We start from the raw sequence: 24,248 nt of genomic DNA, 5'->3' as shown, positions 1-24,248 counted from the left end.
TTTATTTTTTGCATAAGTCTCTAGTTTTACGGGCGACGTTCGTATTTGCTTGGATTTCCACAAACAGTGCATTGACGCCGATTATGATTACCGGGAGGTATGAACGCCGATAACAAAAAAGTCAGGCCGGGAAGTATTTTGCAATGTCTCTCTTGTTCCAGCGAACAATGACAGCGAAGATTTCTCGGGTCATCATTCCGGGTAAGGTCCTCCATATCACCCTCCGAAGTTTCGATGTGCAACTCGCCCATCGCCAGGTATTTAGGAACGCCATTCATCATCATCTTCCCCTTTTTCTCCGTTCGGAAAAAGACACGATGCCTGCGATATTTTACAGATCGCGGACCTCGTGTAAAAGACAAATCTGTTATAGATCGCGGGAAAAGACACGATAAGGATGAGCATTGGATTCCTGAATCCCCGAGGACAATGGGCGAGTTGCACACAGAAACGTCGGAAGGAGATATGAAGGAACTTACCCGGTGTGAGCTGCGAGAAATCTTCACAAGGAATTTTATCGATAATGAATATAATCTTCTCGTCGAAAGACATGAGAGCCATCAAAAAGGAGCCAACAATATTTCATAGTGCAGTTCACTATTTCTGTAAATTATTTTTCACCTATCCACAACATCTCGATCGGAAAATCCATAGTGAAATGAGAAGAAAGATGGCTAATAGCTATAATTTCGTATATCCGGGTTCTAATTCCAGATAAGCTAAATGAATTTTTCATGGTGAAATCCATCCTCTGTGCAAATGATTATGCATCAGTGAGCGTGGTTGCGTACAAAGTTATTGTTATATCCAATACTTTTAGAGGAATCAACTCACTTCAACCAACCTTATTCTTGATACCCACAAAACTATATTCCAAAATAGCAAAAGAGATGTCTGAGGTGCACTGAAGTTTTGAAATACTGAAATTTTGTTTTGTGAGTCCTCAAGGAAATTAAGAAAAAATAGTTTTTTCGACACGGATAAACTACAAAAGTAGAAACCTGATTCGGTGAAATAAATATCTTTCCAATATAGGAAAATCATTCTGATAAAAATAAAAGCCTGAAATCTATGAGAAGTAATGCGGTTTAATAAGATATATAGGGCGAAGAATCCAAAGCGTGATAACCAAATCTAAGTCCGAAAATCCGAGGTCGAAGCGTGAGAATAAAAAAGGATCGAACCAATCACAGCTCTGCTCAACACTAACCTGAAGAAGCAAACGACAAAGACAGAAAACTTCGGCACATAATTTTGGAACATAGTAGAGTACTAAGAGATAGGTATCACAAAGTATAGTTAGGCTTAGCCGAACCCGTTCGACGATATATAGGGGTTATAAAATGATTCCACGAAACGAAACGCACAATACCGTCATCAAGATGAACGAACGAGGAAGTACTACCAATTCCCGAAAACAAATAAGATTCAAAATACCTTCCTTCCTGCCATGCTTTCTCGTAAATTACCTACACAGTGAAGTTTTTTGTGCAAATCACAGATCATAGAGCTTCAGTGGAACTTGAATGATTCAAATAAGAAGCTCTAAAGTGAACAATTCGATCTATAAAAAATTCAAAAGGAAAAAAAAGCATTTCACGATGGCAAAAAATATCATTCATGACAAACGATATATTTCAAATGCATTACTTTTTTAAAAAATTAACTCCAACATAAGTAAAAACTGCTCAACTGCAACAATGAAAATATAAAAAAAGTAAATTTTACTTAAATATGTGCTTGTTTTCTTTCACAATGATTCACCTTCCATTAAAATTAATGCTTGGTTGTAATATACATACATCAATACGCTAAATATTGCTTGGACGTAAAAGGTGCAACGGCCTACTGAAAGATTCTAATTCATTACACTTTCCAACCATGTAAGGTCAACAGATTACTTTGAAAAGAGTTCAATGAAACTTACACACACACCTCCCCATGCGGCCACTTTTCCGTAGAACCGAACCTCTTTCCCACGTAAGCAATGTGAATTCCAAGTATTTTATTTTCGATAACCCTTAACGATAGGAGTGCAATTATTTACATTTGCAGTAAAGTTACCTTGGCGAGCTCTATCGTGGGTGCGAATTTGGCATGTCTAACAAAGGGACACTTAGAAAATTAATTAATGACTAATTTTAGAATTACTCTTTCGTGAAAACCTTACATCTCCTAAACCTCCATTCTGTGATCACCTCCATAAGCGGTCACTAAAAGCAGGAAAATTGGCCGGTGAAGTTCAGTCGGGATTTCCCCGATGCGAGGGGATGAACGGAGAATCCAGAAAAAAATAATAATTCACCCGTAACAGTCACCGGGAAAGAAACGCAACTTTTGATGATGGAAAAGATAGCCATTCCGAGGGTAGTAGGAAGTATACCATCACTCGCGATTTCTACCACTCTTCTACCCATCGTAATACTGGCTTGCAATGCATCGTTAAGAATGGTCTGGTCATTTGAAAAATACGAAGCGGTCAGCTGAATATATTTGCAGCAGTAGGATTGCATTTTATTCTCGGTTTTAAATTGAGTTTTTTATGTTTGGCATAAAAAACATAATTTAAACCTCATATTCCTCAAAAGGCAATTTTTTTCAGAAAACCGTGGCAACGGCGAATTTCCAGGAAAAAATCCACAATTTCTTTCATTAATGATGACAATATGTATGCAATAGTCATATAACTTTTCGGAAACAGATCCATTAACGTAAATTTTCCTGCCTCGGTGGCGGCGGGGTACAATCCCCGCCTGCCACACTGAGGGCCTAGGTTTCGTATCCCGCCTGGGTAGGTCATCCATTACCAGAGCATGGTGGTTTGTGAATGTCCTCTGTTAACTGTTGTAAACACTATATAAAGGCCAAATAGTGTTGTTTTAGGGGTGATGGAAATAAATATATAAATAGTCAAAATATTAAAAATATAAAAAACATTTACTAGCGGAAATTGTCCTTTTTTACCGATAAATTATAAGCCCCATCATTGCCTTCATAGTCCTGTCAAGATGTCAAAGAGGGCCATCGGAGGAAAGCTTGCGAGTACTTAATTTGTCCATTATATATATATTCTGAGCGGCTGATTCCGAATATGAGGTTTGATAACAAAATTTCGTGACGCAGCATAGCAAAAAATGGTTCTTGCCTAGCTTTTTTGTTCATGCAACGAAATCTATCAACTTTTAAGAATAAGTTTTAAGTTCAAAATAAAATAACATATAAAATATCCTACAAATGTTGTCCCACAGATTTTGATATCCCACGAACCGTTCAAAATCCAGCGCTTTTGAAAATGTTAGTTTTATAACCAGTTTAAAATACCAGTTTCAACGTATAGGTTTAAAATAATTAATTTCTATTTTTTTCGGTAATGAATCCGAACTTCGTCTAGCATGTCAGACATTATGTAAATTCCAAATTTAAAATTGTTTTAAAAGTTAATGAAATTTGCACTTCCAAAAGTTCTCAAAATGATTATTCTCTCGCGCCATGCTGTCGCTAAATATTTTAAATGCCTGAAGAGTGTGGGGTGAGGCGTATTGTAACCTTGATTGCGAAATAATAGCCAAAACATTGAGGATGGGTGTTTTTGTAGCCATTTTAATTAATACATTTTTATGTGCATTCATTTAATAATCATTTTAATAATACCGTGCCTTTAAAAATCCGTCATTATTTATATCCACCCTTTATAATGAAGAATGTATATCGTTGACAATATATGTTCTGTTTTGAAGTTTATTGGACCCTTCATGCTGCTCCGTTTGAGGCCCAATGCGTTGCAAAAATTTAACCTCCGCAAAAAAAGGTAGGACGCTGAATTTAAAGCATTTGTACGAAATTCTGCCGAAACTCCATAAGGTATTGTTGAATATCGTTTTACTCATTGTTTATTCGACTAAAACAATATATCATTAAATATTGTTTAAAGGTAAACGTTTAGCTTCTACGGTCGAAAGAGTGAAGAATAACCCGCGAAAAACTATGAAAACGGCGAAACGGTCGTCTTCTTGATTTTAGGAATAAGTTTTAAGTTCAAAACAAAATAACGTAAAATATGCTACAAATGTTGTCCCATAGATTTTGATATCCCACGAACCGTTCAAAATCTAGCGCCATTTGAAAATTTTAGTTTTTTTAACCAGTTTAAAATACCAGTTTCAACGTATAGGATTAAAATAATTGATTTCTATTTTTTCGGCAATGAATCTAACGTGTCAAATATTTTCCAAATTCCAAAGTCAAAGCATTGCTCACCCTATATTATATTTTAGTGGTGAGTGTAGGAAGGGAGCGAGGGGTGATCAGGGTAGGGGGCGGCTAAAGCCTGAATAACACGATCATTTATTTTCGTCGCGAAAGTGATCACTATTGCGAACACTTATCCCGTCGCGAAAAGAGATCGCTCTAGTGATCATTTTTCTGAATCACACGGTCACTCCCGCCGTCGCTTTTCGCATCACTTCCGATATCACAGCTCGTTGTCATAGGACCTTCATCACGAAAATATACAGCGTGTTTGTTAATTTATGTCGTTCCCACAATTGTCAAACGTTGCGCTGCAATCGCTCCATACGGGAATGCGTTCCGATTGGCTAATATGGGGTTTTAGTGACGATTTTAGCGACGGAAAAAGCAACCGGACTTGTGATGAAAAATAGCGATGGGAATCCTCATCGTGATTGCGAAAAACAGTTGCCGGCGACGATCATTTCGCCTGGTGATCGCGATAGTGATCACTTTCGCGACGAAAAAAAAATGATCTTGTGATTCAGGCTTAAATGATCTTTACCCTCCTGGTAAAACTCCTAGCTCCGGCCCTGCCATTGTGAGCCCCCTTAATCATTCGCATCTAAGAGGGCGGCGAGGTGTCACGCGCTCTCGGCCCATGACCAGAGGGGAAAGTAGAAGGAGCGCAAGAGCTGGGACTACCCCGACCACCACTCTTCCCCTTCCCATCCCATCCCTACCACCCCCTCCTCCGACGGTCACGCGAGCCCATATAAAAGCCACAGACTCCGCGAGCACTCCACAGCTCGCCAAGTCTTTCCACGGCTCCGCAACAGTGTCTCACCCGTCTCCGTCCATCTCCTCATTGTGAACGCACCTCCTGCCTGGACCCACGTTGGACGAAAGACGACCAGGATGAAAGCCGTGTAAGTCAGTCCCACCCGCACTAGATCCCCTCTCTCTCACAGCAAACCGGGCGTATCGACGTGTTTCATCTTTTCCGCGCCAATGAGCACTTCCAAAGGCCCTCGATCACGCGGACAATTCGGGATCTCGTTAGAACCACAGCACTGGCTACATTAGCTCTTTCTCAGCAGGATTTGGCCGGTTTTTCACGCCCCCCTTTTTGTGTAAGCGTTTTCCTCTAATAGAGTTTTTTTCCAATAAGAACGAGAGGTTTTTCCCACGTTTGTTCACATATTTTTACGCTTGGTAAATGTAACTTTGTTCACATCGAATTTTGTTTATTGTTCGTCAAAAGCGTACTTCTATATATCTATTGACATATTGACTAAATTTAATTCAAGAGAGACACTGTATTCCTTTGCAAATATTCAATGTGTGACGAGGGTTAAATGGAACATGGGAATTAATATTACCAATCTCGCTAAATAAAGTCCATTCATTATTAACATTTTTTATTGGCGTGCTTTAAAAAAACGCCTCATTACCGCTCAATCGGTCGTATTTTGTAATTCTTCGTATCGTATCACTGATTTAAAACTAACGCAGTCATATAAAATCCGAAGATTCAAGCGTGATGTAGTGGAATTTTTCCATATTAAAAGAAATACTTGCAATTTTACACGGTTATTAAATTTACTACGAACTAGGTTTCGATGTTACCACTTTGGAACACCTTCAATATGATGTAGTAACATTGAAACTTAGGTCGTAATAAATTTTTTTAGTTGTAAAAAAATACAAGTTATTATTTGAATTATATATTGAAAAAATACTTGCAATATTCTATCATTATAAAATTGATTAATACCTACATTTCAATGTTAATACATTGAAATTCCTTGAAGGTGATGTAGTAACTTTGAAATCTAGGTCGTAATAAATTTTATAGTCGATGAAAATATCATGTACTTATTTCAATACCTCTGTCATCTTGAAATGTTAATGGTAAATAAGATTAGACTAGTCAATATTTTCCATCACCTCAAGTATAAACTTTTTTAATGAATAAACTGAAAGTAAGCCGTAAGACAATGTCAAAGCAACATTTTCAAATTTTAGATCCAGGAAGATGCTGAAAACTCCTTTCCATGCTTTGAAATTTTCAAGATAACATGACAAGTTTACATACTTCACTGAAATGATCTCTCCAGCTGGAATTATTGGTCCTCCAATAAAATTCAAGTGCTTTAACGGAAAGTAATACTGCGCTTAAAATTGAAAAATTCCACGGCCAAATACTGTTATTTAAGCTTGTTTTCCTAACTTTTGGGTTATTTATTTTACTTTTAAAATTTGAATACAAAGTCACTTTTACGTATTTTCTATATTAGATTCTAAACTGAAAATTTAGTTGAAAAATGGTATCTAAAATTTGTATTTGAGATTTCTGAGTACTTCCATTGTCGTATTAAAAATCACGTGTGCATAAAATTGTGAGTTTGAAATATTCGCAGGTATTTCAAAAGATTAATACAGTTACAACAGAAAAATAATTCAGACAATTACTTATAAACAACATAAATGAAATTTAAATTTACTTTTCTGTTATGCAATCTTATATTGCACATACAAATTTGAATTGTCTTGTCTTTAAAAATATTTTCATGGTTTGGTTGATTTAAAAATTGATTATAACGGAAAAAACTGTTCAAATTTTACGTAGTTCGTCAAAAATATATTCATATTTTAATTGTTTTGAAGATATTTTCGGCATTATCCATAAGAGGGTAATAGACTGACGATGAGTTATTTCGATTTATAATCGATTTTCTCTGGATTTGGGTAATTGTTGAAATTAGCGGAATATTTACGAGCAAATAATTTGAAGCTTCAGACCAACGCATTAATCATATTCGCAGCTAAACTTTGGTGGAGTTCCATTTGAAGTTTTTAGTATCTTTCAAGGAAAAAAAATGATCTGCAATATCATTTCGAGACATAATTAATTTTAAGTGTTGAGGTGGAGGAAAGACTCATTAAGCTAAATTAAATATTCCTCTTCACCATGACTATATGCAGCCCCATTCGCTAAAAATAACTGCTATAAGATAATTACGCCATTTATAACTACGATAATAATAAAATAAGGTAACACCCCAAGCTGTAAAGAAAGGTGAAATATGATTTAATGCTTTCCCGGCGAATAATGTGGGTAAACTTTTCTCGGGATTCCCAGCGGGTTAATGTTTTAATATCGGCCAACGTTTCAAGTACCGTCTCGGCACTCATCTTCAGGGCTGAATATTGAGCCCTGATATGATAATATTCAGCCCTGAAGATGAGTGCCGAGACGGTACTTGAAACGTTGGCCGATATTAAAACATGAACCCGGTGGGAATCCCGAGAAAAGTTTACCCACGGTAAAGAAAGGTATTTCTAGAGAGCAGCAAAAATTGGTCATTAATATTTTTAGGAAATCAGTACGTAATACTACACCCGTTAATATTGATGAGTTATTTCACAAACCAATCCATGGCGTTACGGAAAATAGCTGGGAACGCGTACGCACATTCCAAATACTTGCTTTATATTCATACATTTGGCATAACAGGTTACTTTTTACAAATATAAAGGTCTAATCTTTTCAACCTATAAGACGAGGTACTTGGGCTCCCTATTATTTTTAATCAAAAGCTTCTTGGACCTTGTCATGCCCTGTGCCACGTACTCACTAAAAATCATGGGGCAAAAAAACATTTGAATAGTTGCAAATATGCCATTTTTTCTCTATAGCTATATATTTTTATGGGTACTTTTACATAATACTCAGCAAAATTAATCAGGCAAGTGCAACGTGCACGTAATACGCTTGATAGTTACAAAGTACGCGGGGAAGATAAAATGCACATAAATATTTATTACCGTTATATCAGATATGTTGACCCGTGTGTTAAAATGCCATTGCTTAAATTTTTCAATAACAGATCTATTAGTTTTGAATGCTAACTATTATTATATATAAACTGCTAATAACCCGTAAGCCAATATCCCGTTTAACTGAGTGTTAAAATATCATAACTTAAAATTTTCAATCACAGATCTATTAGTTTTAAATGCAATCTATAATTATTTAAAAACTGCAAAAAAGTCGTAAGTCAATGTCATAGCAATCGGCGAGTGATCTCCAAACACGATTTCCGCATTCACTTTCACTTCGGCTGACGGCCAATAAATACTGGAGGTATTAACTTGAGGAAAGTATTTATTTTGGAATCATTAAATGGAGTGCATTAATATTCTACCACAAGAAATGGATATGAATTGGAATCACAACCAAATAGTGTGTCTGGTAATATTTTGAACTTACAGTATTGTCGAATACTTCATTGTAATATTCTTTAAACTAAATTCTAATGTAAAATAGTTACACTCGACTTTGCCCAATCAATATAAATGAGCAATACCTCAGAAATATTAGAACTAAAATATGTTAGGCTTTTAAAATGCTTATAGCTTATAAAATATTTTAGCGTCTATTTCGAGTTAGCAGTATTTCTAGTTTTCTCCCCTAAATTTCTTAATATTACATTATTTGGTTCAACAGCACATAATTTCAACTCTCGATCAGTATCAATATTTCTTCGTACAATTTATGATGCGCATACTGTTGCGAAATACAATATCGCTGAATTTCTTTCACTGAAGCATCCTGAGTCACATGCGATAACTCTAGGAAACATCTCTCCCGCCAGCACGGAATGATTTCATTATCCCTTCATATCATCCAAATCGTCCATTTCCGTACACTACAGGTCTCAGAATCCTACCGCCAGGTAGAATCTGAAGGAAAATAGCGTAATCACTTCGATAACAACGACGGTATTCAGCTCTGCGGATAGATATAGATATTCTGCTCAAATATCCATAATTTTTCAATTTTTTTACGGAGTAGAGACGATGTGTTCAGTATATTACCCTCGTAAATGACAGGCGCCATTGTTGAAACAGGAATGAGACCTTATACGGTCTCATTCCTGTTTCAACAATGGGCAGTAAAAAAAACATAGTAAATTACCTTGGCACTTCTTTGATACATAATATATTTTCTTCCCTTCTCTCCTTGCCCTTGCGGTGGTTAAAATTCCTCAACACACGCTCGTAGGGTAGAAACAGGGTAGTCACTAGTAATTAAGTGTAGTAAAAAGATAACAGGGCGAAATTTATGTGTTAAACATCTCCACCTCCTAGTTCTAGGAGACATTGGCTCACCAGTACTGAGATAATAAGTGGAATTCCAATCCCTAATTACTCTATACGTACATACAAGGCACATCAAGTGTCTGATTCCTCTCCTCTCACGCGAATGTGACCATTATCATGTAGATTATGTGTAAATTTGACAAGCCGTCCCAAATTCCAAACAACAGACAAACCGTCAAAAATATTCAGAATTCGGAATTAGCTAAATCCCTCAAGATATTAATCGATAAAATCGCTGTATTCTACATTTGTAACTACTTCGTCGGCAATAATAGATACTTATCGTAAGGCATTATATCCTGATGAAGACAATCCTCGAGGGACAAGTGGATGGCAAAAACGGTACCTTGGGTCAATATTAGGATATGAGGAACAGGTAGTGAAGGACGTGAAAAGGACCATGGACGTGAAAGAGAAGAAACACATTCATGCGGAGAGTTTAACTGATGGGTGATTTGCATGGAGAGCAGCGTCAAACAAATATTAAGATGACCAGTGATGATGATTGAAATTTTCCGTACAGTATGGAACGTGCGGTAGAACGTGTGGCAGAGTGGAGAGTTGCTCTTGCAGTATATAAGAACACCTTTTAAGACAGTAACTATAAAATTACCTTACGTTTCCGGGGCAGTATTTAAAAAAATATAAAGGAAAAAAGCTAATAAAAATACGGTTCATACCGCAACCATTTGCAGAATCTAGTGATCTGAATTTCTATTGTAATATTATTACTTCTTCTTAGCTGCGGAGAAATCAAGACAGACAGCTTAGGAAAAAATGTTCACGCAGACTGAGAATTTAAAAAGCGAAGACTAACAACCCAGGTCAAAACGTTCAAAACTCCGCTACACTACGAAAAAGAATACGAGTTTAAACACCACTTATCACCTCGAGGCAAGCCAGGGTAAAACCAAGGGACGAGACGAACAGATTTTTTCCAAGGGAAATACGAGCAATACGGACAGGAAAATGACCACATATTGGAAATTTGAGTCTTTTGAGGGCTTCTACCAAGCGTGCGACCGTCGCGACGTCCTTTGAGTATATAGCCCACTTCATAACAATTATTATTCACATATTCCAACGGTAAAGGTAGGTTACCATGGAGAATTTATGAAAAATGGCAACCTCCCCTTTCTTCATTTACTTCCCTCTCCATTTCACAATAGGGCCTACTCCCCATCTTTCTATCAAAAAATTCGATTCTCTTCCTTCCTATCCTTTGTTTACATAACATTCTTTCCAATATCTCCTCCACGCTAAGTACTTCATTCATCCATACCTTCTGTCTCGTCCCCATCTCATCTGGAATGATAAAAATTAACGAATGAAATAAAAGTAATGCTTTCGATGAAATATTGGGAACTTAAATGACAATTCTCTCTTTGAAGTACTTTCAATACATTAGCTAGCAATGTCTTTGGCCGTAATGCAGCCTTTGCTTTCCCACATAAAACACCTTCCAAACACTTGTTACCGGCATCTTATTAAAATGAGAATTTTATCACACCGGGTGTCACAAATTGTGAAGTTTCAACATTGACGCTTGTAACATTAACTACTGAACCGTTCAAAACAGTACGTCAGAGATAATAAGGGACACGTCCTTGAAACCAAATTTTCTTAGCGTGGGGTCTTTGGTGAACAAAATTGGTTTCTCATTTCAATGATCCATTTAATTTCTGTTTGCTTGTTTCTAATTAGATAATAGGCTTGTTTCCTTACCCATGAACCGTAATTGTAGAGCCATCCTGACGCAATTTCGACACTGCTTTTCGGGAAAAGCTTTCATGATAATCGCGGAGCTAATTACGGAACTGAAGTTTGGCAGTTGAGGTAGTCAACAACGGTTCTCCAGCACCAAGACAAGTCAACAGGCAATGGTTCCTGAAAATACTGAGAATAGTAAAAAACGAGATTACGACAAATCAATTAGCGAAATAATTACAATAATTAGAAAATTTTCTTTCATCAACGATTTCAACTTCTATGAGTTCTTTAATTAGTTTCACATTCCCCCACAGCAAAATATCATTTGCATAAGAACCTATCGAAACAGCTACATCACAGTACGCTAATCTAGCGAAGTATGCGGCAGGCAGACATCGTTCGCCTAGACATAATATTTAAAATGACTATTTTTTAGAACTTGAATTAAAAGAGTAAGTGAAAGTGGATCAATGTTGAAAGTAGGATGCAAAACGTAGCGGCAATAAAATGCTTTTAGAAACATAAGGATGCAATTATTACGTACAATGAAACTAAAAGCATACGAAAAATATGGCTAGGTCATATGGAAGAAATTGTGATTCGTCGATTTGCTACAATATTGACATTTACTAAGAAACCTAGCAACGATTGGCACATGGGATCAGCATCGGAAAAATAAAGCGGAAGCTAAAATAAGATAACAAAATATGATGGATAGGAAATCTAATTTACAGAAGACAATGATTTCTAAAAGATAGAGGTCCGAGCTACAACTGGTAACGGGAGCGGGAAAATACAATGGAAAGCGTCTGTAACCTCACGACTGGCCTTTCCTGTGATGAATCTAACTTCCTGGACGGGTGCCATGACCTTTGAAAGCTTCCATCGACTCTTCTGATATATATTATAAACTATTTTTTATTTATTAACTAATTGCCCTACGCTATTATGAACAATAAAATTTAAAATAATTCATTTAAAATCTGCTACTCAGCAATGGCTAGATCACAATGGTTAGTTTACCATAAATTGTACATCTCGCATATAATGGCACGATAGCGCCTTAGCATTTGAAAGTAAATCAGGAGATAGGAATTTCCAATTTTGCGAAAGCGTCCTTCATATAGCATCACAATCCTGCACAGTTAACATAATAAATTTTGATAAACTCCAGCTGAATGTGAAGTTTACGAATGTGTCCTTATGGAGAAATATTTTCAACGCTCAAGATAAGGAGAAATATCATTGCTGACATTGAACTTGTCTCAGCCATAAGTCATGTCCTTCGGCTTCGATTGCCTAAGATTTTGTGCTTTAGTAGTATAGTTAGGGAAACTATAATGGTACTTTCTTTTCCTCATATTGTTGTTTTAACAATTCTAAATCTATTATGTGGCCGGAAGAAATTTAGAACAGGTATATTTTATAAAGCTGTTGCATTTTAAGACTCGCATTCAAACACAAAAAAAATCGATCATAAAGTCGCGTATCCAGTTTACTACTGTTTCGTTTGCATCTGCATTACTGTAATTTGTGTGACAGTTTTTTGTGGAGTACCGAGTTCAAAGCTTTCTTATAATCTAGAAATAAAGCGTCGACTTGTCTTTTCGATTCATCACATTTGAGAGCGTCGCGTCGTGAAGAAAGAGCGCGAGCTGTGTTTCGCATGATCTACCTTTTTGGAAGCCGTGCTGGCAAGAAGGAAGTTACGAATGTTATTATGCGGTGAACTAAATGTTTTATAATAATACAGAGTTAAATTACAATATTTCCGCAAAATTAAATATCACAAGTATTCTAAGATGCGATTCCACTGCCTTCCAATCGCCAGCTAAGTATATTGAAGCTCGTAATTACGTCCACTCCGAGCCTATAACCACTTTCCTCTTTAATAACGTCATTTCCCATACAACTATGGAAGAGCTATTTTCCACTCCATGCCTCACCTCACACACACAGTTTCTCACGTGCCCAGGATGTGCCGAAGAAGCTCCTCAAAGAGTGTCTAAGAAAAACGTTTTTTACACACTTGTTTACGCGCTTTTCACGCGGATAATTATTATACGCTTTTTATACAAGGTAGTGAAAAAGTGCGTAACGAAATTTTAACTCTGGTTAGCTGATGAAAGTAGGAACCAAAATTACTATTGATGCTTAGGTCGAACATGCATCATTTTTAAACTAGAGAAACTTAGATCCCAGCGTTCCGATTGACTGCGAGTTTGGTCTGTTGCCGGATTCCTTGGATCACACGATCTCCGGCAGGCAAATCATTCGAAGTAATTTGCTGTCCAGAGCATTCGGCAACAAGGCAAGCTCGCGGATAATGGGAGCGCTAGGCTCAAAGTTTCTGAAGCTTAAAAATGGTGCATTTTTGAACTAAATGTTATCAGTAATTATGGTTCCTACTGGCATCTGATATCCAGGGTTTAAATTTCGTGACACAATCTTTCTTCAACCTACATTTGGAGTATGCTCCTATATGGAAGTGAGGCATGGACAATGACCGCAGCGGAGAAAGCAAGGATAGAGGCTTTCGAAATGTGGTGCTACAAAAAAATTATGAAAATCAAATGGATCGACCGAGTTAGTAACGAGGAAGTCCTAAGAAGAGTGGGAGAGAAGAGAAGCCTCATGAAAATCTTAACAAGAAGACGGAACAACCTCAAAGGCCACATCTTCAGACATGATGGCCTGATGAAGACAATCGTCGAAGGACAAGTGGAAGGCAAGAACGGAAAAGGAAGACCTCGAACAAAATATATGGAACAAGTGAAGAAGGATGTGAAAGAGAAGAAATACGTAGGTGTGAAAAGATTAGCTGATAGGAGAACTGAGTGGAGAGCTGCGTCAAACCAATCCTAGGATTGTTGACCAGTGATGATGAATCTTTCTTCACCCAGTAGGTATACTTGCTTTGATCAAGTTTACATCTGTTTGTCTGTTCCTTCGGCAGAATCTTGCAATTGATTTTTAAACCCACCTCCCATTGTCGGATCGGCTTAAAAATTTCCAAGCTTGCTTGCTACAGATCAGAAAACAGTATTCAAAATTCAGACATTAAAAATTTGTCTCATTGAGCTCTAATTAATTAACTAAATTTCCATGTGGAAAATTAGTTTTACGTTATATCATTAGATGGCGTTAGCTATATTTTGTTGGGCAAAAATTACTTGAACAGATGTGGTTTCATCGATTCACAACTAAAAATTAGAAAACAAAAATAAAATTAAAAGATGAAAAAATGATGAAATACTCCATTGAAAAAGCATAAAATGCACTAAAAAGTAAAAAAAAAACTTTTCATCACTCGAAAAATAAAGCATGGGTGCTGACTGGGTTTGGATATCAATATAATATTTATAAATAATATTTGTATATAATATTTAGTACATTTTGAAATGTTCCTCGACGAGGTAAATAACGTAAAAAAACCTTAGGTTGGGCAGAATCACAGAACACACTAAATAAAGATAAAAAACACTCACAATACTGAATTTTCGGTGGCGTGGCCACCTTCCTCAGAGTTAGGTAGGAGACTCTACCTAACTCTGAGGAAGGTGGCCACGCCACCGAAAATTCAGTACCTGTGAGTGTTTTTTATCTTTTTTTAGTGTGTTCTGTTATTCTGCCCAACCTAGGGTTTTTTTACGATATTTAGTACATTATATACCTTCTTAGAAAATAAGAATTTTTAACTCTTTTTATGTTATTTTTTTATCTCTCTCGTACTTCACATTGAACTTCAACACATCCAATTCCAAACAGAAATTCATTCAACGGTCGAGGTTTGCCATCCAAATGTTCTCTACGAAATACCTTCGGGTTTCCAACCGAATGCATGTGTTGATGGGAGCCAACGGTTAGATGGGGTAGTCTGAATTAATATTGACTTTGACAACAAAATACCCCTCCGCAACCCTCAGGCTCATCAAGATCGTCACCCAGTTGGAACCCCGGGGACACTTCAACGTAATCGCCGGTAATTTTGCTGATCCATTATATTTTCAGCTAAAAAGCTTCGTCATCACTTCTGCTCATCTATGTCTAACACGCCATAAATTTATATATCCGCACAACACCTTCCCAGAGTATATACGAAAGTTCATAGGATGCAATAGGATGCATTACCTCCGAGCGACCAATCTCCAATTATTACTCGTTAAAAAATACATTTACTACCTAGAAATTTTCAAAATAACATATAACTAACCTCAAGATAAAAATAGGTGGGGGAAAAATTGAGCAGGCAGAGCTGTTTTCAACTCTTTGGGTGGAATATTAGCGGAAAAGGGATACTACGGTAAGGAAATGAGTACGAGAATTGCTTTAGCAGAAGAGGCGTTCATGAATAAGAAAGATCTTATCAGAGGATCTTTAAGAAAAAGAAGGTATAAGGGAAATGACAGTAAAGAGTCTGATATGGAGTGTAGCGCTTTACGGTGCGGAAACATGGACACTGGAGGCGTTCGAGACATGGACAATGGAGGCGGACGCGAAAAGACTGGAGGCGTTCGAGATGTGGGTGTGGATAAGAATGGAGATATGAATGTGGATAAGAATGGAGTCCGTGCATAAGGTGCACGGACTAGTGATGAGCGATGAGTGCTACCTGTGATTGAAGAGAAGTAGCCGATCACTGCCGGTGACTAAATCACTAAATACTCGAAATCACTGCGATTGTGAATACGGTGAAGATAGCTTCGGCTGCTACCACTGCTACCAACTACCAACAGTATAATAAAGGTAACAGTAAAATATAATAACAGTATAATAATCTTTTATGATGAATAAGACATTCTACACGAAATATACAACCGACGGTTTGAATCATGATGGTTTGAATATAAAATATGTTTAAAAAAATGCCGACGGGATTTTAATGATGCCACTTATCAATTCCCTTACCATATCAAATTTACTTAATTATCGTCATATAAACTCAGAATCAGAACTATTTCCTCAAAAAAAATATTTTGCATAATTTTTCCAATTTTCAATAAGTTTATTCGTTCCATTTGCGGAGACTTCATTCATAGGGATTGGACAAAGTAGCAGGAATAGCAGCGCCACAAATCACGGATGACTTGAATGAGTGATTCTCCTCGGTGATCGCAATCACAGTTAAGAATCACCTTTACTGATGAATAGCAGTCACAGGTAATGAAGTGATTGGAAAATCACAGTTCCGCTCATCACTAGCACGGACAGGAATCGATCGATACAGAGGAGAGAGAAGGTATAGATGGAGCGAGTACTTAGAGAGGAGGCGTTTTTGAAAACAGTGTTGGACAGTAGCACGTTGGGTAAACGAGGGAGAGGAAGGAAAAGAATATGTTCATAGATAGAATGAAAAGGAGTAGACCTTATTGCGAATTTAAGAGAGATGCCCATGAAGAAAGGGGTAACTGCCAGAATCCTTCCTAAATACTCCCCGGAACCAGTGGCGTAGCCAGGGGGGACCGGACCCCCCCGCAATTTGAAAACACAATTATTTTCCTTCATAAAAGAAAACTAAATATTACAAAAATCATGAATTAACAAAATATTTTTTTAATAAAGTTTTTACGATTATTAAAAATGTTTAAATTAGTTAAAAAACCCATTATTTAGTTCTCTGTTTTTCAAAAATTCTCCCCCCTGGTTTTGGACCCCCCCCCCCCCCCCGAACAAAATTCCTGGCTACACTGCCGGAAACCTAACTTAATCGGTAGAATACCTTAATAATAATCCTAAGGCTTCACTCGGGTTTTGAAAACGTAACAATTCCGTCAAGAGTTAAGCGGTGTATCTACTAGGATACCTAGCTCCCCCTAAGTGATGGAATCATCAAAAATAATCTTGGGAAATATGATGAAAGTAAGAATTAAAGCCATTGTTTTCTTAGGAATTAAAAGAAAATATTTTTGTATCCACACGCAGAGAGTAAATAAATATGTCACGCATTAGTTCGTGGTGCAAGGTGAGCTGTGACCTGCCCTGACAATACACTGAAAAGAATTCACCCTCTTGTTGAAGAAAATGGGCATTTTCCCCCAACTACAAGCACTGGAATAGAAATTTATCTTTGATAGTTTTCCCACACACCGCTTCCGTCCCCTATTCTTTTATTTCGTCTCCAAATTCTTTCAACTTAAGTTTGCGAAAGTTATTCTTGAAGGCAAACCCTGTGACCTAGATGCTTGGAGGTCGGCAAAATTAAGGAGAAACATAGGAGAGGACGTTCGAAGGAAGAGCCTTGGGTCAATCACAATGCTAATGGATAAAGAAGATCCACGTTTTTCATAGGGAATTTGCAAAAAGTCGGAAAGATCAAAACGTTTGAAAAAAATAAAATTGAAAAAAAAACTATGCTTTAGATTTCGTTCGTTACTACTCTGATACCTCGATATCAGAGTACAATATTGTGCTACATAAAATTAAAATTACTTTTATTGTGAACTGTCAATCACTTAGAAGAGTTGCCACCACGGCACAGTTGTCGATTGCCCACGCCGCAATATACTGTTTACAGACATCCTCAGCTCCTCGTCATATCCAACATTTCCGTTTCTTCATCATAACTGGCCAACAGCTCTAAGATTGCTTTAACGCAGCTCTTCAGTCAATCTTCCTAATAGCAAATCTTTTCACACCTACGCATTTCTTCTCTTTCACATCCTTCTTTACCTGTTCATCTACTTGCCATCTACTTGTCCCTCGACGATCGTCATCATCAGGCCATCACATCAAAAAATTTGGCTTATAATGTTATTCCGCCTTCTTATCAAGATTTTTGCGAGGCTTCCCTTCACTCCTACTCTTCATGGGACTTCTTCATCATTAACTCGGTCGATCCATTTGATCCTTATCATTCTTCTGTAGCACCACATTTCGAGGGCCTCGCCCCTTGCTTTCTCCGCTGGTGTCATTGTCCATGCATCAATTCCGTACAGAAACCATACTCCGTTTGCTTTACAAAAATATAGAGATGTTATTCAAAGAACGAAATTTGAGCCGAAGCTAATGTGAATTTTATTGTTATCTATCCCTGTGCATTACGTACTGGTATTAATGATGGGAAGTTGTATGAAAAGGTTGAACTAATTTTTTCAGACGTATATTCATGGGCGTACCCAGCGAGGGGCAGCTGCCCCCCCTAGAAGCAAAAATCGCAAAAGTTTTTAAGCAAAATCAGTACTGAATTGAAACGAAAGTATTCAACAAAATTTCTTTAAATCCACGATAAATGATATGTATTAATGTAAGATATGTATCTAATTGCAAGATAAAACTAGTTTTTCTAGGAAATAATCTCATAAACTAATAAAGCGCTGTTTTCAATTTTCTTAAAATTTTGGTTTCATTCACCTTTTCCATGCTAAAATGTCACAACTTGGCTTGCCCCCCCCCCCCCACAGACCATGGCTTGACCCCCCCTAGTTATGATCCTGGGTACGTCCTTGTGTATATTTATCAAGTAGTCACAATACCTGTTCCTTAGAAGCCATTTGACTCACTGCCTTGATCACCTCTAAGTATGATCCAGTTCGCATGATCGACGGACCGCCTTAGAATTCATGCCAGGCCAACTCTGAGGCCGTGTCCTTCCAATTCCACTTCCGCGTGGGAAGCGAAGCGGACATTCTCAGCAGTGTGGACAAAAAGGAAAGTGACAAGACGAAAATATTTTTTGCGTCAATCTATTTCCAAACCGTACTCACAGATTATGTGACCCACTGCCTCGGAAACTGATGTTTTCTCCGCCGAAAAATGGCAAGTCCAACAAGAAAAAAACATTAGCCATTGGCATTATGACTTTTCCATAAAGATCTCTCTGAAATATTGGCTCAACTTTTATTCTTAAAATTGCCACGGTTCCAAATAATTAAATTAATCAATATGATATTACACATAGATGATTACCTTATAATATTGGCGTAAGTACATCTATTGCGCCAGAATATTTTATGTTATCATTATTGCCACCAAATTAGAACCTAGAGGATCATTTACTCAAATCTAAGGGATCACCAAGGCATTTTGCGTCATTCGACTAGAACGGCAACTTCCCGATCCATTCGACTGTTTATTACGATAGAGATTGAAGGTGGTCAGTAAATTTAATGACGCCTATTTCCTCTTCTTTGCTTGCCGAAGCCTTTTCGAAATAATGACTCAGTTCAAGAGAAAAGCCGCGTGGCAGAGGGTATAGAAAGTCTCTCCGCGGAAGAAAATAAATGGATCGAGGGATAAGGGGAAATGACGAATTCGTGGAGCGCCAGGTGGAGAGCGAACTATTGGCACGTGACGCCAACTCGAAACGTAGCCTGCTGCTGGCTAGTAAATGTCCAATTTATTATTTAGGTTCAACTACTTTCATTGCAGTCGACTTCAGGTACTATCTGGTACTGCCTTCGATCATGGAAACAGTGTATTAAGCAACAGGAGATAAACAGCCGTTGCTAACGCAAAATATCGATCTCAACTGATCCTAACCGCGGTCGTAATAGAATTTTTTTGGCCTGGTAAATACAATACGTAATAATTTGAAATTATTCGATTGGTATTTCTATCACGCATGTGCTCTTTCATTAATGTTCCAATAGACTCTTTCATTACTTTCACTTACATCACTTTCACTTTACTAGATCCTGTAGGATCATGGTCTTGGGTGACCAATTGGACTGTGGTCGTGATGACTACAGTTTTTTTTTCAAAAATGTTGCCATATCACATTTTGCGAATTAAATACTGCCCTGAAACTACGAAGCGTGAATTTCTAACGTTTAGGCATATTTATAAAAATTGTTACCAAATTTTAATCGTAGATAGAGAAACTTTCTTTTATGGCCACTCATCACTCCTCCAAAACTTAGGCTAAAACCTTACGGTTTTCTGAGTATACTGAGTAGACATTTTTCTATTTTTTCGAATGTGAAAAAAGTATATCTGAGAAAATACTGAGGTGAATTTTCCAAACGAGATATTTCAGGGTATATGGGGTAGATACAGGCCAATGTTGGCCAGGGTCGACCCTATATAACCGGAAATTTTGAAAGGATAACAGCTTTTAAGGGTTAAATTATCCATCACCAAAACATACGGTTGAGCGGGAGTTCTGCGGCCAACTCTAAAGGCCTGGTTAAACGATACATTAACACGTAGGTACAGGTTAATGTCTTGAAAGTATGAACGCGTGAATGAACACGAAAATGCACCGTGTAACCACGCAACCTGTGCGAATGTATGAGCGGAAAATAGAACTTATTCTAATTTGGTTCAAGAATTCGCAGGGGCGCAGCTAGGAATTAAAGCTGGGGGGAGGGGGGGAGTTTAGGTGAAACTAATACCAGGGTGTGTGGGGGTATGGAATACCCACCAGGATAAGCGGTAGGTGCGGGATTAATAGGTGCGGAATTTTAAGATAAATGGTTCTAAATTGTGAGTTTTACGGCTTTCTGAGGGATATTTTAGTTATCCTTACACTATTCTATTAGTAATATCAATCCAGTTAAGTAAAATGGATTAAACTTAAAAATTTCTCTGAGCTCTGGGGGAAGGGTTTTACCCCCCCCCCCCCCTCGCTGCACCACTGAGCATTCGTACATGTTCCGTTCCACCAAAATCATTTACGCAAACGTACATTAACTTGTACATGTTAATGCACCGTGTAACCAGGCCTTAAAAGGAATTAGCCGCAGAATAGAGGTGGAATATTACATGTACGGTTCCACTGAAAAGTGTTCGCTAGTCGAGGTTTCCGTCAAATAAAGGTATTCGATAGGGTCACTGCGGACCGAAACTTTGAACGCAAGAGGTGATCGCTCTTAACTGATTCTCGTACCTATACCGGGACTGGCTACTCTCCGACTGCGTCGCAGCGTCGCGCGACTTGGACTAGCAGGTGCATAATATGCTAAGCAGTCCAGACCTTCTTGTCCGGTTTTGCGCACACATTTACACAGAGGGGAATAACGCCTCGGTAGCTTAACTGGCTAAAGTACTCGGCCGGAAATCGAGGGATCCGGGTTCGAATGCCAGTCAAGGCGAATGATTTCTTTCCCCTGCAGAATTTCGCACATTTGTACTTAAATTACGGTGCCCAAGGGCGTACCCAGGATAAAAACTAGGTGAGGGGGTCAAGTCATGGTTGTTCAAGTTATAGGTAAGATTTAAGCACGGGAAAGGTGAATGAAACCAACATTTTAAGGAAACTGTAACAGGTCTTCATTAGTTTTGAAAATTATTTGCTTGAAAAAATATTATTTTCCTTAAAGACGTTTGCGATATTTGCTTCTAGGAGGGGGGGGGGGGGGGGGGAGAGGGCAGCTGCCCCTCGCTGGGTATGCCCATGACGGTGACTCCGTAATGTTATCACCGTGACCATTACGGGCATTCTAGAATTCGTTTGGGTAGTTTTTAATGTAACGAATGAATGACTTACCTTTTTCGTTCTCTCCGCAGGACTCTCCTCGCCTTCCTCCTTGGCTGCGCAGCGGTGACGTATGCAGGCAGTGACAGAGATTCATCTTCCTCGAGTAGCAGCGAAAGCGATAACACTTCAGAGGTCAGTACATATGATGAAATGTTCACTCCCATACCGCGAGTGTCCGCATGACGTTCGCCTAACGCAGCCAAAAACATTTTTAAAAACGCACTAATGACATGATTTTCACGCTACAATCGGTAAAATGAATGTGAGCATCTGAGCTTTATGGTCTTAAGAACAGTGGCGCAGCGAGGGGGGGGGTTTGGGGAATAAACCCCCCCCCCCCCCCCCCAGAGCTCAAAGAACTTTTTAAGTTTAATCCATTTTACTTATTTGGATCGGTGTAACTCATAAAATAGTGTTAGGATTATTCAAATATCCCTCAGAAAGCCGTAAAATTCGCCATTTTGAATCATTATTTTTTAATTTTTACTGGAGGAGGGCCCCCGCAACTCCTACTTACCCTGGTGGGTATGCAATACCCCCACACCCGTAAGTATTAGTTGCGCCTAAAACCCCCCTAGCCTTAATTCCTAGCTGCTCCCCTGTAAATTAAAATGGTACAATTAAATTCACCAAAGTGATCACTTCGCCTATGTATTTTTGTGGAAATCTTATACTTCCAGTGTTGAAAAGGGCCTCTTGGAGGCCGAAATAGTGCTATCCGCACATTCCTTGTCCTAATTTACATTTCGACCTGCTCTTTTGAACTCATTCTGCTGGCATCTTAAGCCCGTGTGTGTCTCATTGTGTGTGTTTGTGCAGTGGTGGATTGGGGGGGACGGGGGGTAACAAGAGTCATGACACCCCCAAATTTTACCCAAAATTTTAATTTTTTTTTAGTTCAATAATTTTTGTATCCATGAAAATGATTGAAGGGCTTGTATATGTAAATTCATGGCTATTTTCACATTTCCTGCTGCATGAAACATTAATATTTTACAATTATTTTAGGCTTCAAGTTGGCTATTCATTTTTCCTCCACTTCTTAGATGTCTAAAATTGTTCAATTTCATCAGTGGTTATAAATAAAAATCTAATTTAGGATACAAAATGCGAAAAAATGGATATCAAAACATTTTGCATGAGAGAAGGCCCCTCTCACTCTTGGGAGATATTCTATACTCCTCTGAACCAGGTAGTGACTACCATCTACCCAAATTTGATGCTGAATCCACCCCTGTGTATGAGTGAGTGAGTGCCGGTTGAGAGGCTATGTTTGGTTCCTCCTATATCCCCACAAACCAATACATACCTGGGTTGCTGCAAAACAGACCAGTGTATCGCGATATGCCTTTTGGAGCATTTCATTACACTATATCTACAATCGGTAGTCCAAATTTTAGTCAAAATTCAGACTCAAGTTTCTCATATACTGCAAACAGTTTGTCCACATTTACCTCATGCTCCCAAATGCGTAGTAGGTACTTCTTCTGGCTGTGCCTGACACGTCTTTTGCATCATTTTCTCATTACCGTTTCTCAGTGCTGTAGTTGGGCTGGTACGGCATACCCTATAAAATCCAAACTCGTTGTAAGTGTACCAGTTAAATACCTCGTGAAAAGTGTGAAAGTGCAAAGTGTTATACTTCATATCTCATTATGTGTCTGCTAAATAGGTGTAGACATGTGACTGTTAGATATTCATTGATGATTTTTTTAAATGGTTCTTTCAGGTGGTGAAACAAAAGCTTTCACTGAAAGAGTGTCATCTAGTCAAATTTTCTAGAAGTCATGTGAGGTAAATTTTGTTTTCTTATTTAACCCTTTGCGGTCCAACGTCGAGGCTGGCTCGACAAGTCTAGTGCTACGAGCACTAGGCTTGTCGTAGCATCAGGTCTAACTTTGAGTTGACGGAAAATCAGGTAATCTTTTGAAACATTGCCCTGGTATAAATCCCTTCGCCTAACTCAAAGTAACACCTAATGCTACGACAAGCCTAGTGCTTTCGGCACTAAACTTGTCGAGCCAGTCTCGACATTGCACCGCGTAGGGTTAGCATTTGCGAGACTATGGCAAAAGAAAAAGATATTATTTCGGTTGCAACTTCTGATCCCTACCACCAACCGAATTGTCTCAATGAATTGCGATTTTGGGTGAGAGTAAATGACCCGTGACATTGCACCGCGTAGGGTTAACATTTACGAGATTATGGCAAAAGAAAAAGATATTATTTCAGTTGCAACTCCCTACCATCAACTGAATTGTCTCAATGAATTGCAATTTTGGGTGAGAGTAAACGACCCTATTGCATTTTTCAGTCCTTGCACTCCAGTTGGTCTGGCTCCCGCTATCGCTCCGCAGGCTGCAGGATTATCCCTGCTTCGGCCAACGACAGTGGTAATGTCCACGGGTATGTTCACATTTACCAGAAGAGAGCTGGGGAACCGGTGTGGATCAAGGGTGGACTGAGGGGACTGGGTGGGCCAGCAGGCACCGCCTACGCTCTTGCCTTTCACCAAGGCCCAGCCAACTCTGGGTGTGCCAACATTGGAGAGACCATGCAGGTGAGAATACGTTGGTAAACACTCTCTGCCCAAGTATTAAACCTCGTTTTTACATTATTCTAGCATCCAGAGCTGCCCAGACTAGATCCCTGCAATAGTCCTAATAAGCTCAGTATGTATATCTCACTCACTTAGCCAAATGGATTAGGTTAGAGCAGACATTGT

At 38.3% G+C, this 24,248-nt stretch overlaps 1 protein-coding gene across 1 annotated transcript in view; it reads right to left on the bottom strand.

Annotated features, from left to right (window-relative positions):
• LOC124162894 (trypsin-like) overlaps window positions 1-21,586 on the bottom strand; it is a 51,462-nt gene extending 29,876 nt beyond the window's left edge. The window contains exon 1 of the mRNA XM_046539593.1: window positions 21,533-21,586. The gene's annotated coding sequence lies outside the window, so the exon portion shown is untranslated. The remainder of the gene's footprint in view (window positions 1-21,532) is intronic.
• Between the last annotated feature and the right edge of the window lie 2,662 nt (window positions 21,587-24,248).

Source organism: Ischnura elegans, chromosome 7 (genome assembly GCF_921293095.1).
Source record: "Ischnura elegans chromosome 7, ioIscEleg1.1, whole genome shotgun sequence".
Taxonomy (NCBI): Eukaryota; Metazoa; Arthropoda; class Insecta; order Odonata; family Coenagrionidae; genus Ischnura; species Ischnura elegans.
Note: the sequence above shows the minus strand (reverse complement) of the source record. Positions and strands in the feature narration are given on the sequence as shown.